The sequence below is a fragment of the Acomys minous genome, assembly GCF_964271855.1.
Source record: "Acomys minous genome assembly, chromosome: 17".
NCBI classification, from domain to species: domain Eukaryota; kingdom Metazoa; phylum Chordata; class Mammalia; order Rodentia; family Muridae; genus Acomys; species Acomys minous.
This window is the reverse complement of record NC_140500.1, coordinates 9,701,947-9,714,062: the sequence shown is the minus strand read 5'-3', so window position 1 is coordinate 9,714,062 and position 12,116 is coordinate 9,701,947. Positions and strand designations below refer to the sequence as shown.

General features: G+C 44.9%; 1 long non-coding RNA gene across 2 annotated transcripts in view; it reads right to left on the bottom strand.

The window, feature by feature from the left end:
• The window catches only part of LOC311588545, a 175,170-nt gene that overhangs the window by 24,856 nt on the left and 138,198 nt on the right, over positions 1–12,116 (bottom strand). Inside the window, exon 1 of one of the 2 annotated variants that reach the window (XR_014776250.1) lies at positions 9,561–9,669. The exons of the other annotated variant lie outside the window; for it this stretch is intronic. This is a non-coding gene — a long non-coding RNA (uncharacterized lncRNA). Of the gene's footprint in view, positions 1–9,560; positions 9,670–12,116 lie in introns of those variants that run through there. 2 annotated transcript variants of the gene reach the window in all.

The following is a 12,116-nucleotide window of genomic DNA, read 5'->3' as shown; positions in this document are numbered from 1 at the left end:
AGAGGAAAGCTTTATTGACCTGAGCGTACTGGAAAGTCAGGCTGAGTGGTGAGGAGGGAGCAGCAACTACAGAATTCCCTCCAGGTGCTGGAGCCACTTTTAATCATGCTACCTTTTATTAGCAGATGTGATATCTGTCCCCAGTGACTTTGAATTTTGAAATTTTCCTGAGGAGAGATGGGGGCTTTGTTGACGTGAAAGCAAATGAAATGTGACTCAAAGATGCTCAGGCAAATGTCAGTTGCCTTGTTCAGGTCTTGCCTGCATCGTGCAGTGGCTTGCTATCTGAAATTAGGCAATCAATTGCTTTCTTCAAAACCATTGACTTGTCAGGCACATCACTATTCTAAATAGCTGGTTCCAGTAAATGGGGTTTGATACAGGATCATCTCCATTTATTTCCATCTGTGTTTCAACAGTTACAGTCCCACTAAATAATACGTCTCACCAAAAACACCAATGTTAAAGTGACTCTTCCTGGGGTGACCTGATCCAAATGCCACACAGAAAAACACACTGTTGAGAGCTAAAAATAAATCCAGCAGGACTGAGGACTCCTCTGTTTCATCTTCCACACTGGGGTATTATTACAATTTTAATGATCTGCCTCGACTTTTTCATATACTTGACTCCTTTTGAAGGAAGGACAGGAAACCTATTGAAACACACTAATCTCCTTGAAATGTCTCTGGCTCCAGAGCAGTGGGAATATATGCTCTGCTGTAAAGAAGGAGAAGGGAGAATAAAGCAGTCACAACTGTATCACTTCAGTGTGCTGTAATATACTGTTTTTTCTGTAGAGAGAGCAGGTATTTGGACTTAATATTGCATTTTCACTGCTAAAGTATTGCTTTAAAAGAGTTCAGAACATCAAAGTCTTCCACCACTAGCCCCCACCCCCCAACAAATAAATCTTTTCTCTAAATATTTATGCTTCAGAACTTTGTGGGCAACTCAATGCAGTCATTTGGTTTCTGTGTATCTGGCTGTCGTTTCTTCCCAAAGGGAAATGTAACCATTTTTCCATGGGTAAGAACTCATCTATAAAACTGAACTATATTATAGACTCATTTAACATGTAGGTTTTGACCCAAAAGTCATTGAAAGCACTAGAGCTGCAAGGCAGAGGCAGTGAAGAAGCTCCTAACACTTGAGCAGTTTCAGCACAGGGGACATCGTGTTGGGTGCATTCAGAAATTCTGCCATTTCGATCAGAGGCTGAAGAGGTGGCTCAGTGGGTAAGGTCGCTTGCTGTGCAAGCAGTAAGATTTGAGTACAAACCCATAGCCCCTACATAAAAGCCAGGCATGGGCACACATGCCTATATCCCCAGTACTGTAAACTAGAGACAAGCCTGTCCTAGCAGCTTACTGCAAAGCCTACCTGGTTCCATCCCAAAAAAGTAAGTAGAAAGCAACAAAGTAAAACATCTGACACCTTCTCTCCCTCCACGTGCCTATGTGCAGACATGTATATCCTCATATATACATGTGCGTGCATACACACACATACACACACACACACACACACACACACACACACACACACACACACAGATAATAGCAATCTACATTTTTGAGCAAAATAGGGTAGGAAGAAACATGTTCAAAAGCCAATATTTCCTGCAAGAAGAAAGTTATTAACATTCCAGCAAGCCCTACATTTCAAATAATTCTTTGTGGGGGGAAAAAATGTTCCAAACCTCAAGGTCAAAGTACTTTACTTGCCTTACAATCCATCTGTTTACCACTCTAGTTGATGGTGTTCACCTGGGAAAGCAGGGCCTAAAAGTGAGGTGGACTAAAGTCTCATGTAACAGGCATCTTTATTCAGAGCATCAAACAGTTTATACTCTGAGGGTTGAGAAGAATCACCTGAGAACAAGGACAAGCCACTCATGGCAAAAACGTGTTTATCCACAGAGGCTTATGAACAAATAACAATAGACAGCTATAATGAGTAATCTGAAATAAGGCCACGCCTATCTAATACAGCTGGGAGAGGCACAAAAGCACATTCCAAGAACAATTCTTTCTTTTGAAGAAACTGAGGTCACAAGACGCTTATCTTGTTTTCTTGGAGTTTTCTTATAAGCACTCAGAATTCCCACATGGACTGTGTTCCAATATCCATCAACTGCTTACATTTGGACCATATATTTACCCCTCTGTGTCCTTTTTCCAGCCCCCATGAGCTCAGCACTAGCACAACCAGGAAGGCCACATGATGGCTACTTCTTATGGCTCTGATAATACCACTCTCATCCTGACATACATATGCCCCAATGAGAACAGGTCTAAACACCCAGTATGAGTGTGGGGGTCTGCAGACATCCCCAGCAGCAATGCTGGCACCCCCCCAAACTATTGTCAGAGACCACATGGTCCCCCAAGTCAGTATGCTGCTATTCAGCCGTGTATTGGGAGATTGCCACGGGTCCTCTCCCTCTGTAGAACTTGCACAAAAAGAGAGAAGGACACACATGAGTGCAAAGCACAAGGTCAAGAAAGATGGCCAAGTGCTTGAACTCTTGGAGCTGGCCCTCAGGACAAGAAAATAAAAAGAGTGTGAGCATTCTTTGGGGCCAGAAAGCAACTGAGTTGTATATGGACCTCTCTTCTCTCCACCTCAGCTGAATGTCACATCCATTTAGTGAGATCATTTCATTAAAATGGATCGAATGCTCACTTGTCACAAGAGTCTAAAATCATTAATGTTTTCTTGAGTAAAAAATGGCAATATGTCTGAAGCACGGCAAAAACACACTGAAAAGGGGAAAGAACCAGACACAGATTTTAAAACAGACATCACTGTGGCATGGCATTGGCCTGGTTTGTTTTTTAATGTCAACTTGACACGCTGTAGGGTCATCTGGGAAGACAAAATCTCAATTGAAGAATTCCCTCCATCACATTGCCCTGTGGTCTTGTCTTGGTGATTAACTACTGTAATGGGCAGTGCTATCCCTAGGCCTTTGGGCAGGGGCTGTATAAGAAAGCCAGGCAAACAGCAGCCAGTCACACAGAGCCAGCAAGCGGGTCTCCAGAGATCCTGCCTCAAATTCCTGCTTGACTTCCTGTCCTTCCCTCGATGATGGGCTATAATACGGAACTGCAAACCGAGTAAACCTCTTCATCCCCATGTTGCTTTTAGTCAGCATGTTTTTTATCCCAGCAACGAAAACAAAATAAAGCAAAGCAAAGCAAAAACAACAAAACAAAAAAAATTTTTTTAAAAACCCCAGAACAGTGATCACAAGAATAAAATGCTAAGACTTAAAAGACAAGAAACATTGTGAAATCAGGTTATCCTGATCAGTGCGCTGTGTCAGGGGGTTTCTGAGACAGGCTCCTGTGCTGGCTTTTGATCTGAGTAGCACTCTCAAGAGTATGTACCACAGTCACTACACAATATGTTTGAACAATTTCTATACATATGTAAGCAATTTGTTTTTTTAGTTTGGTTTTTAGAGACAGAGTCTCACCTTGCAATCCAGATGAGCCTCGAACTGATGGAAATCCTACCTCAATTCTCCACGCTTAGTTCCACGCTTAGGACTGTAAGTATGAGCAGCAAATTAAACGACTTTTCAAAAGGAAAGAGATCTTAATGATACTGGCTTGAAGACAACGTATGATATAGAAACATGTAGAACACAGCCCAAGCTATAGAAGAGCAGCCATGGAAGGACATGGCCACACAGCTTTGAGCTACCCATTGTACATAGATTACAGAGGTAACTTCAGGCTCGTGGGCAATACTAACATGTAATAAAATCATTAGGGGATGATGGGCTTTGAGTGTGCACTCTCCATTTAGAATGTGCATTTAATTACATACTCGTGTTATTTACATATTTCTTCAACATCAGTCGTAAAACTCTTGACCACTTCAGTGATTCTGATTGGTTAACGTGGGCATCTCCAGCATATCAATGGCTGAAGCCTCAACAGAGGTCTTAGCATGGGTGATAAAGAGTTCCAGCCAGCCTAGTCCAGAATGCCAGCCACCAGCAAACCACCGTTAACTTCTGACATAGTCAGCAGTTGTGTAGCACTAACTACACAGCTGGCTCCACATTCTAACATAAAAGGGCTAAACTGAGTCAGACATCTGGAATACTCAAGGTTGGCCAGGTTGAAAAGGCCCCCAAGTTTATCTAGAGATAGCTCAAAGCTTACATGATAGCCCAGATCAAAGAGAGTTTAGTATCCCCAGGAAGTCCATGGGGGTTACCCCAGCTGAGACTCCTAGCAGTGGGGGATATGGAGCCTGAAGTGACCACCTCCTGTAGCCAGGCAGGACTTCCAGTGGAGGGATAAGGACACCAATCCACCCACAAAACCTTTGACTCAAAATTTGTCATGCCAACAGCATATACAGGGACAAAGATGGAGCAATGATTGAGGGGATGGCTAACCAAAGACTGGCTCTACCTGAGACCCATCTCATGGAGAGAACCGGTCCCTGACATTATTGATGCTACTCTGCTATGTTTATAGACAGGAGTCTAGCATAACTGTCCTCTGAGAGGCTTCACCCAGCAGTTGATGGAGACAGATACAGAGACCCACAGCCAAACATTAGGCAGAACTCAGCGACTCCTATGTAAGAGTTGGAAAAACAATTGAGAGAGCCAGAAGGTTCAAGGACGTCACAAGAAGACCTACAGAGTCAACTAACCTGGACCCGTGGGGGCTCAAAGAGACTGAACCACCAACCAAAGAGCATGCGTGGACTGGTCCCAGGTCCCATGCACACATGTAGTAGATACACAGCTGCATCTTCATGTGTGTCCCCCAACAAGTGGAGTGGACCTTCTCTGACTCTGATGCCTTCCTTGAGATCCTGTTCCCCTAACTGGGCAGCCTTGTCTGGCCTCAGTAGAAGGATGTGCCTAGTGCTGTGGTCCCATGGGGGACCTTCTCCTTCTCTGAGGAGGAGAGGGGAGAATGGAGGGAGGGGTGTGCGAGGGGGAGGACTGGGGCCTGCAATCAGGAGTTTAGTAGAGAGTTCAGTGTCATGTGAGAAGGAAACGAGCAAGGAAGACAGTGTCACGTGCTGTGAGGACAAGTATGGCTACCAACAAAGAATACGCAAAGGAGGTCACGAGTGGTGCTAATTGGGTTTGAGAAGAAAAAAAAAAGATTATGTAAGAGGAATTAGGAAAGCTAATGTGGGGGATGGGTAGTGAGCGCTAAGAAAGGCAAAGTGCGCAAAGGAAATTGAGCACTAAATGGTCATTTAACAAAAACACTGCTGTCTCAGTGGTGTGGGAGGCCAGCTTGAATGGTCCTAAAGCCGCATGAAATCCAATCTGAAAATAAAGCATGATGGGGGAGGGGGGGCAGGGGAAGCCTGTCACTTCTATGGTTTAAGCTACAGGGTTCTAAACAGGTGCGCTGACAGAAACACATCATCCCAGCCCTCGGGAGGTAGAGGCAGAAGGATTAGGAGTTCAAGGTTATCCTCAGTTACATACCAAACGTGAGACCAGCCTGTGCTACAAGAGACTCGGTCTCAAATAAAGAAATAAGTAAATTAGCTCCGTCCAAAACCTGATCTCAGGGTTGGCGATTCAGCTCAGCGGTAGAGCACTTGTCTAGCAAGCACACGGCTCCAGGTTCTACCCTCAGCTCTGGAAAAGAAAGAAGGAAAAAATAAAACCTGATTTCACAGCAAGCTATAAATAGAAACCCAGTCTCGTGATATAAATAGAAATGAATAAATGGATTAATAATTTAAACACGTCTAAGTTATACTCAAATATAATCAAAGTAGCATAAAAACCCTAAATTATTGCAACAGTAGAAATGGTATTTCAGGACTTCCTGCACCTGCCAGACATGACTCTGAGTGAATGCACAAATAAAGCTATGTCAAGAGTCTTAGGGTGCACGGCTGCGGTGGGAAGCCCCTCCTTAGACCTAGGTGGCTGTGGGTGGTGACTTTTTAAATGTAAAAGAGTAGCTACATGGCACAATGTAGAGAGCTGCAGAGTTTGAGGACTAATTGGACACAGGTGTCAAATGATAGGTTTGTCCAAAACCTAAAACTCCTGCCATATTTTACCCTGCTAAGGTAGGTCCAGCTGGAATGCCATGCCAATTTTACATGAGGGATCCAGATAAGATACTTTTTTTTTCTGTTCCAATGATAAATTCACTTACAGATTTAACTATTAAATTTCTCATTGTTGTTTATATACATAAAACTAGATGTAATATCTAGGTTCTGTTTGTAACCTGGATTAAAATAAATTCTTTGAACCTGTTGCCCACACATCAATATTAAGTCATATATATATAATGTGTTGTTTATATACATATATATAATAGTCGCAGTGATACTTATATTTATTTTATTGATATTGGAGATTCCTCGCGGTCCAGTTCTCAGTAGCAGAATACACAAGACAAAGGCAGGCCTAGTCCAAGCCCCGAGGTTTGTAATCTCAGCAGGGCAGACAGCCCTGCGATGCTCTAACAGCTTTCGGGAAGATGGACGTTTGATGCTTTTACTACTACCTCACCCAGCATCTCATCCGGGGAGCTCCAGGAGGTGAAGAGGCAGAGTGTGGAAGGAGACTGCCAGCACCCAAAAGTAAAATACCACCAGCATCCAGGGAGGGTACCAGGGCAACTGGCAGCGAAGCTCCATGGCTCTCCTTTCTTCTATTCTGAAATTAAAGCTAGAGAGCTTTGCTGTTTGGGCTAAGGTCTTGCCTCAAGATATGACTCTGAGTGAATGCACAAATAAAGCTATGTCAAGAGTCTTAGGGTGCACGGCTGCAATGGGAAGCCCCTCCCCCACCATCCTCCCGACCTGCCGATGCCTGTTTCTGTTTGCGACCTAGATTAGCAGGGATGCTAGAACTTGCTTCCTGCGCATCAAAACCCTTCCATAAATATCGAGTCTTACGTTTTCTGAAATGTTGGGAAAGTCATAGCCTTCAGGAAAAAAAAAAATAAGTTATTTGTTGGCTTGTCTGTTTATAATGATAAGCTTTCCTGCAGCCTTGGGCCTAGAACCTCTTTGTAGACAAGATGACCTTGAATTTCTGATGCCGCCCCCCCCACCCCCCCACCCCCGTCTCAGGCTTCTGAGTGTTGAGATTACGGGAGGGTGCTACCACACCCAGTTTTAAGGTGTTAGGGGTGGTACGCAGGGCTTCCTGCTGGATAGATAAGCACGCAGCCGCAGCCACAGCCTCCTTCCTACGACTCAGGGCGGGAGAGATGGTTTGGCAGTTAAGGGTATATACTGTTCTCCCTCCACCCCCACCCCCACTCCCGCCCCCACCCCCACCCCCACCCCCACCCCCACCCCCACCCCGCCGCGTTGATAGCTCCAGAACTCTCTTCTGGCCTCAGCAGGCACTGCACTCACACACAAATCCACACTCAGACATACATACGTGTACACTTTTTTTTTTTTAAGTTTAAATGTTACGAAAAAAAAATTAAAACCCATTCTGACCTACTAAAGAAAGCACCCCTGACGACTGCTGTTCTGTAGCTCCTCCCAATGCTTTCTGTATTTCAACCACATGAGGCCATCTCAAGAGACAAATGTCCTTCCTCCTAGCATGCTGGGACAGCAAAGAACGGCAGGGTGTTGGAGGGCCTTAGAAGTGATGGATCAAGCAGGTTTAAGTCAAGTATCAACCCAGCCACTGCCATCCTGAATTTTGCCCTGTACAAGGCAGGGAAAGGAGTGATGGGGGCAACAAAGGTGGTGCTTCCCACAGCTGCCCAGGCTGCCCGGCCCCCTCCCTGAGAGTGAGTGGAGCCATCCAGCCCGGCTTGCATTGCCTGGATTCCACGGTGTTAAACAGCCACCTCTCCCAGCAGGAAGACGGATAGATGCATCATACTCTTTAATATTTTAGGCAGGATGTGAAATTAGAGTTGAAATCCTTTTACACACACTCTCTCAAACAAGGGCGGCTTCCTGTGGAGTTTCTGAATTTGGAGCCCTCTGACCTCCCTGCCTCCTCCATCCCAACAGCTCCCCAACATGCATCTTCTCTGCCTCCCACATCCCCTATCCCCACCTTTGGACAAGGTGGGAAAACTAATGAATAAAATGACAGGGCACCGCCTCAGGAGCTGCAAACAAACCATGGTAGAAGGAATGTCTATAGTCTTGGGAAGAAGAAATAATTATATCAGCTGGATGGGCTACATGCATTTTTGTGTTGCATCTCTCAGATCTGCTGGGCTATTATAATATTTCTAACGGTTCATTTCAGTAGACTGGCAGACTTGGGAGCAGGGTAGACCTAAAGAAACTCACGATAAAGGATTTTTTTTTTAATTTAAAAAGCTCATTTTTGCTCCAAAGCCTCAGGAAACAGGCAGTGGCCCAAGGCTCGGGACTGAAATTTTAAATCTTTAATTGACTTTTTATGGGTCCCTACCCTGAATATAAACAGAAGGGTTTCTCTCTATTACAGAGACAAATAATTCTGTATTCTGCTTTACTCCGTAATTTCATCTTTTTGTTTTTAAATGTATGTTGGGGTATAGGGTGTGTGTGTGTGTGTGTGTGTGTGTGTGTGTGTGTGTGTGTGTGTGTAGGATATAGGTATGCATGCCACAGCATTCATGTAGAGATGAAAGGACAATTTGTAATGGTCAGCTTTCTTCTATCCATCCTGTGAGACCCAGGACTTGAACTCAGATCATAAGGCTTGGCAGCAGATGCCTTTCCCCACTGAGCTATCTCAGCAGTTTCACCTTCTTTTCTCAGTGAGGGTCTCTGACTAAGCCTGGACTCACTGATCCTAGGGAATCCACCAGTCTCTGCTCCCCAACCCCTTGGAAGCACAAGCACCCACCACCATGACTACTCTTATGTGGGTGCTGCGGCTCTGAGCTCTGGCCCTCATGAATACCTAAAAAGCATGCCACGTGCTGAGGCCTCTAAATTAGCTTTCCTCTGTCTTAGTCTCTATCTTGTTTTTCGATGTGCTTTTAGCTGTCTGAGAACCCTTTGCCCTGGTTAAGACCATCACCACCAAAACCCGGTGCCTCACACGGTGCATCTCACACGGTGCGCCTCACGCGGTGCGCCTCACACGGTGTGTCTCACACGGTGTGTCTCACATGGTGTGTCTCACCACATGCTAATATGGTTCTATACATTCACAGGTTTCCAATTATCTTTGGGAAGAAGTGTGACCAGCAAGGCAGAGGCTGTCACAGCCACGCGCGTCCCTAAAATCTCTTTTTGCCATTACTTCATTTTTCAAGATGCTTCTCCACCAAATATTTCACAAAAATCTTCTGATATAAAATCAAAGGAAGACCTAATTTTTCTGCCCAACTATGCTAACCCATTGATGAACTTGAAAATGCTAATAAGCAAATAAAGGATTCTATCACAACAGAATTATAGATGAGCTACAATGAAACCTGCACTCAGTGCAGTAATGAGAGCTGGCTACTCAGGACCTCCGGTCTCCTTTTTACTTTCTTAATAATCTCGGGAGTGAAAGAGAGATGCTGTTTGCTAGGACTCGCCTGGCCCTGACTGGGGCAAGGTGATTTTGGTACCTTCAAACAGGTCCTTCCATTTGAGACACTGGAGTCCATTACCAACGGTCAAGTCAGCTTGTTTGGTAGGGCAGGCAATCATGACTTCCACACTGAGTCGCTGAGAACTACAAATACAGACAACAACAAAAAAATGACTACACAACATGAAGCAACTCATATAAGAGGCCCCCCCAGAACTTAGCACAAGCAACACCATGATGGAAGTACAATTCAGACCTTGGAACCCGCACATAGGCAGCAACACCTGCCAAAAGGAGAGGAGCAACCTAATCCATCAGAGGCCGTAGTTCTGGGAAAGTCTCTAAGTATACAAACTTTGCTTTTGGCTTCTGAAGTTCCAATTCTGGCTACCTGTTCTTGCTGACTGAGGTATTTCAAGCCAAGATGTGGGTTTTTGTGCCTAAATGTCACCTGAGAAAGACTCCTGGAGGCACTCAGATCCTGAATATCCACCGTCATTGACTTGCTAATAAAGTCTTTCTATTGGTTTGAACCTGTGTCCGCATGGTCTTCTCTAGTGAATGTCTCACAGCACTAAGGGATTTAAATTTGTATTTGCATGAGATACACACCAGATTAATAAGAATGGGTAAAAGTATGGTCCATCTTCTTTATATAGCAGCATTCTAGCCTCCTGTGGATCAAACCAGAAAACCGTGGGCACAGGCATCATCAATGTATTTGGGAACACTTTTTAAACTTGCATTCTTAAAGATGATGTCTGTGTGCGTTCAGTTTCTCACTTTTGTGATTTGGTATTATCCCTCTTGCCTTTAGGCGCACTTATTTTTTTTTTTTTCTCTTGTTTTTGGATAACACGGTTTTTGGTCTTTTGTTTTTATCTCACACAAGAGTCTGGTAAAGTGTTATTTCCTTTCTGATAAAAGACTGAGATGACCTGTCTCAAGTCAACCTAGCATTGTAAGGTGTCCAGTGTCCTTGTAAACACCCACACGCATTCACAAGCTGGAGTGTCTCCTACGTGTAAGGGGATACACTTGTATAAGAGGATAAAACTGACAGAAAACACATTTCCTTTCCTTGGCAGCTAGCTGCTCTCCCTTCCCCTGTGGGAACGCGCACCCAGTTTATACCTGGAGGAAGTGTGTGTCGGCACAGCACACCTATATCCCTAAAAACTGCCCAGTGAGCATATGCCCAAGAGATGCTCCACCTTACCCCAAAGACACTTGCTCAACTATGTCCATAGCAGCTTTATTCACAATAGCCAGAAACTGGAAACAACTTAGATGTCCCTCAACCAAAGAATTAATAAAATGTGGTACATTTACACGTTGGAATATTACTCAGTTATTAAAAACAAAGACATCATGCAATTTGTAAGCAAGTGGATGGAACTAGAAAATATCATCCTGAGTGGGGTAACCTGAACCCAGAAAGACACAGAAGGCATGTATTCTTTTAAAATGTAGATACTAGCCAAACAGTACAGGATAACCACACTACAATCCACAGACCCTAAGATGCTAAGTAACAAGGATGTCCCAAGGGAGGATGCCTGAATCTCACTCAGAAGGGGAAATAAAATAGACATCTGAAGTAGATGGAGGGAAGGAACTGGGGGGAGATGGGGGAGGGAATCAGATGCAAAAAAAAAAAAAAAAGAGGGACTGAGAGAGAAGAGAAATCAGGGAGAGTGAGCATCTCTGGGAACAGGAGAAGCTCCCAGGCATCTGTGGGGGTGACCTTAGCTGAGACTCCTATCAGCAGGGCTTAAGAATATGAAAGTCACCATCTCCTGCAGCCAGTGGAGGGAAGGGGACACCAAACCACACATAAAACCTTCAACCCAAAATTTTTCCTGCCTGTGAGAAGTGTAGGGGTAAAGATGGAGCAGAGATTGAAGGAAAAAGGCCAACTAATGACTGGCCTATCATGAGTTCCACCCCATTGGAGAGAGCCAACCCCTGAGTATTAATGTCATGCTGCTGTGACGGCAGACAGGAGCCTAGAAGAACTGTCCTCTAAGAGGCAATATCCAGCAACTGGTAGAACTTGGGGAGTCTTGTGGAAGAGTAGGGGGAAGCATTGAGGGAGCCAGAGGGGCAAAGGACACCACAAGAAGATCCATGGAGTAAAATAACCTGGGCTCGTGGGGGCTCACAGAGACTGAACCAGCAACGAAAGAACATGGCAGTGGGCTGAACCCAGGCTCCCACACGTATGTAGCAGATATGCATGTTGGACATCATGTGGATCCCCTAACAATTGGAGTAGGGGGTGTCTCTGACTCTGTTGCTTGCCTTTGGATCCCTTTCATATAGCTGGGCTGCCTTGTCTGGCCTCAGGGAGAAAGGATGTGCTTAGTCCTGCTGTGATATGATGTGGCAGGGTGGGTTGGTACCCATGGGGGGCCCTCCCCTTTTCAGAAAAGAGGAGGGGGAGTGAGGGAAGGGATTGTGAGGGTGGCACTGGGAAGGGAAGAGAGAGGATATGTGATCAAGCTGTAAAGTGACTAAATAAATTAATTATGGGGGGGAGGGACTGCCCAGTGGCCTCAGGACCAGGAATGTGTTTATGCTGCCCTGCAGA